Source organism: Xylocopa sonorina, chromosome 6 (assembly GCF_050948175.1).
Source record: "Xylocopa sonorina isolate GNS202 chromosome 6, iyXylSono1_principal, whole genome shotgun sequence".
Lineage (NCBI taxonomy): Eukaryota > Metazoa > Arthropoda > Insecta > Hymenoptera > Apidae > Xylocopa > Xylocopa sonorina.
Genome location: NC_135198.1, coordinates 9,285,870 through 9,290,412, shown reverse-complemented (window position 1 = coordinate 9,290,412; position 4,543 = coordinate 9,285,870).

Here is a 4,543-nt window from a genome sequence, read left to right as displayed (position 1 = left end):
TGACAAATGCTTTGGTGGGAGGTCTCCCCGTGTGAAATGGGAATTCACGCAAAAGGCACGGCGGAGATGATGTTTTCGAAGGTAATGGAATAATTTCGAAATCATTAGTCGTCCGGTCGGCGGTTTGCGTTATTCAAGATTGATTCCGCGTTTCAGTAGTTTGACGTTGGCAAAACTTCTCAACCAGGAAGTGGAAGTATAATATAGAAAGGGGGAACGAAACGAAATTGTGCCAGAGAAAATAAAAAAAAAGAAAAAATAAAACCTCTTCGAGCATCGACGCCGTTACGTATCGGCGTTTCCCATCGCGTTATCCAAGCGAACGTTAATTAATAATAAACATTTATCCACGTGCGTGCCGATTAGTCCGTCCGATAAGCCAGCGAGCCGGTTCCCACACAGAGAGCGTTCGTTAGAGAACCGGTCGTCTCAGAAACGTAATCATTACCGTTGTTATTATCGTTATCGTCATTATTATACCATGAATAACTAAAACGCGCGGACGAATCGGCGGAGTCATTCTCGCCCTCATCTGCGCGGGACGGAGGAGAGGAGGAAGGTGGCGGTGGCGGCGGCGGCGGTGGCGGAGGGACTCGTGGAGACTTACGGTCACGGCTTCGAAGAAGGATGAAGAGACGCGCAGGAGAGGCCTACCGAAGCCTTTCGCGCCTACGTTTTCGCTCGCTCCGTCTTACGTTAACCCTTTCTTCGCGTCTCCCTCTACACCGTCTCTATACACATCGGGGCGCAGGCACAGAGAGCCCGAAGTATTCGCCAATTAAGCTCTATTGAAACGGTCGGGCACCGCAAGGTGGCCCCACGCCGGAGACCTGGCCGTTAAATCCAGATTAAGAGCGGCGCATGACACGTTGAATCCGCGGCTCGTCGATCCAGAAACATTTAATTTAGACGTTACCGCCTGTTGCCAGGAGGGAGATATCTCTTTATTCACGGGTACGTACGAGCCGCGCTCGGGCCGTGCCCGGGTCCGGGGGCGGATTAAAACGTCCTCTCTTATTCGCAGCGAATTTATTATGAGCGATTCTTTTTTCCGTCACGAGGCACGACCGCGAACCTTCCTCTCGGAGGCAGTCCACCAGAGACGCGACTTCTATTCCTTCGCGTTATTTACCAGCCACGAAGATTACATAGTGTCAATGCTGTCGAGCGTTGCTTCGAGTTTGTATTCCTAGCTTGTCGAAGTGTGATCTCGCGTTCGTTATCGAGGCTACCAGAGAGATTATGCGCTGGCTGTCGCTATGGATCGCTTCTCTCGCGGCGTTCCTGGATGATTCCAATCTTCAAGCGGTTTGCAGCGGAGAGGTTCTATGGTCTCGAATAAGCTTTACTTCGTTCACGGTGTAGAGGAACGAGCCTGGTCCGATACAAAAGAGGCAGCGAACGAGCAGAGGGCGAAGAAAGTGGTTCGCGGTCGTTAGAAGATTACGATCCTCGACGCGGGCACCTCGCGTCTCCTCCTCCTCCACCCACTTGTCCCTTTCGATGTGTTTATTCAATGATAACAAATTACCGAACGAATCTGTGCAGTCATACTCTATAATTGCGACTACCGTGGCGGCGGTGGCTGCCAGAGGTCCGCCTCGCCGATGAATCGTTCCCGTTGGAGGGTTAGGTTATCCGCGAGAAAGTCGAAGGTGAAAAAGCTGCGGCAATAACAGGGGCCAAGGCATAGAGCGACGCGTGTAAGAGAGTCAAAGGAGCGCTAAAGAGTATGCCTCGCGCTCCAAAGTATTCATCCTATTTCTATCGCGGCGGTGATTATACTGCTCGCGGCCCTTTTTTTCCCTACCCCTCGTTCTTTTTTTTTTTTTTATCATCGACCATCGCGTCGGCATCCTAACGTGGAATTATTCTGCGTCGCGTCGCCGTCGAAGGCCGTTCACCTTTAACAGCAGAAAGAACCACGAAGCGATATTTCACACCATGGACGCGTAGACTCGATACGATTAGCATCTTCGACGTAATTGGCGAACATACTGTCGACGATCGCCGAGTCGCGATAAGTCTAAGGATTTTCGCGATGCAGCCTTCCACCGTTTTAGGAATTTTCTTTAAACGCGATCCTTCGGGAACGCGTTTCCTGCGCAACACCGTGATTTCACGAACGCAGTGGATCCTCGCGGAGAACGAGAGCGTGTTTTTCTTTCACGTTACCCAGTTTTCCTCGTCCTGGGATGCCGTCAAACGTCAATCAAAAGCGCGCGGAGCCACGCGAGCACCATAAAGCATGAGAGTCGAGGAGGTGAAGCCGGAAATGTCGATATAGGGGCGCGCGAAAGTGTAACGCGTTCGAGTTCGCAGCGGCGCGTACGTGAACATTCCAGACGGGAACACGGGCCGGCGGCTCCTCGAGCTAGCAAACTCTCACGGCCTCTGAACTCGTACTCGTCATAACTGCAAATGGAATGAATACCTGGCTAGCTGCCTATAGTGGTAGCCACGAGTGGCCATTGCCGGTGGATGGTTACTGGCATTTACGGCACTAACCCACTGAATGCAAGCTCTAAGATTGGCTCGAGATATTAAGCGCGCCTCGTGTGTGTACACGGGCACGAACGCATTAGAGACGGAACACCGTGTAGACGCGGAGGAACGGGGTGGATGTGTGCGAGCGTATATCGGCGAGATACGAGGTGAGGATATACCTGTTTGGCCGCGTACGACGGTAGGTAGAGCCGTGGTTCCCCGGAGCAACGAATTACTGGATGACCCGTCGACGACGAACCCAACGTAGGGGACGATGATCGCGCGCGTACGTGCGCGCGTCTACGTGTACGCGGGCACAAAGATCAGGGAAGCAAGGTGCGAAGGCGGCATCGACTCGAGCACCTGCTACCGTCATTATCATCAGCCAACCAGTTCAGAAAACACGGGGAGCAAGGAGGCGAGGTTCCAACTCTAATTCCTGCCTACGGCTGCAATCCGCTCTCGTTGCTTGCGCGGAGACTAGGACTCTAATCGATTTATTGTGCCGCTCGCTGGTACGACGATTATCGCGGCGTGACCGCGCCGCGATTGCTCCTCACCTTCGGCGCAAGATTTGCCGTGGCCACTTCCGGTAGCCACCGCCGGCGACCCCTCGTTCCATTCCTACGCGGAACTAAATTTTTCCTTAGGCGGATTCTGTTGCCGGGTAGACGCGAAACCGGTCACCGAAATTTATGGGTCAATACAGATCGAGCTGGGGGATTACAGTTAGTTTCGATTCCTTCCTACGTACGGTAATTTCAAGGGAGTTATGTACTGAACTCTGCGCTACTTTGGAAGAATGTCCAAGGTTCCCGGTTTACGAGCGGCATAATTCTGCTGCCTGGTAAGGAACGCCGCTTCGTTTAGGATCTTTCTCTCTTTCTCTCTCCCTCTCTCTGTCCTTTCAGAGGCCGATGAAGTTCGAAGTTGTAGATACGGGAACGGGAGTAAATCAAACGGGGGTCCAACGTTGATTCGTTTGCATCGATAACGATCCCGCGGCGAGCGTACACTGTGTGCGCGCCGTTGGCGCATGGAAAGTCGAGCCCCTAGGTTTCCCGGTTTATGAGAAATATATATTTCTCCACGAGCAAACAACGTGCCGCGGGGAAAGAATGGACGGGCCGGGAGAAAGGTATGGCTCGATGCAATCGTATATTAGACGTCCCGCGGCGGTTCGACGATGCGAGGAAACGAGACCTCACCGCGGGCGAAGCATTATCGCGCGTGCAACGCCGGCGGAATCGCGAGAATTCGAGCGGAAAGAGAATTACGAGGTGCGAATGACCGAGTGAGACGCAGGCCCGCCGCGTGAACCTTTCTCTCGAACGAGCTCGATCGATCGGCCTGTCGATCGAGTTCGAATTATTCCACGCGCTCGTTCGAGGCAAATCGACCGAAATCGATGGATCGATTTTAATCCACTGACTGGAGCTGTCTGACGGTACATGGCGAGAGTATCAATGGCTCTATTAGGGAACCGAATGACCTGGATCGTGTGAGATCGGATTTATTTAATTATTTGTTCATTTAGGGTTATGAATCTGTCACGATATCTGTTACATAGGGAGAGGAGAAATCAGAAGTATATAATTTAACTTTTTGTAAAATAATGACGAGACACGTTGTACCTTTTGTTAAAGAGACATTTATACGACGATTCGATCGCTTTTTGATTATCGGACCAGGATTATATTTACTATTATCTCGATCTTGTAAAAAAACGAAGCAATTTTATACGATGATCGGAGGATCGATGGAAATCTAAAGCTGTGGAATACCAATTAATGTGACAGTGTAATTATATTTGACGAAGGCTATTCATAATTGGCCAAGAAATTCCCGCTGTATTTCAGCGAAGCTTCGAACTTCCATAAAGAGATGGCACTGGCTGCTCTACTCGCGAGGATTCGAGTACCCTTAGCATCATCCCCTTGCGAGCGCCTTTCGTTACCAAAGAATACCCTCCTCGGCTAAATGTCCACACTCAGATTTTCAGCACCAGAAAATAATTCGAACACGATTTAATAATAAACCTTTCTGAATTTGAATA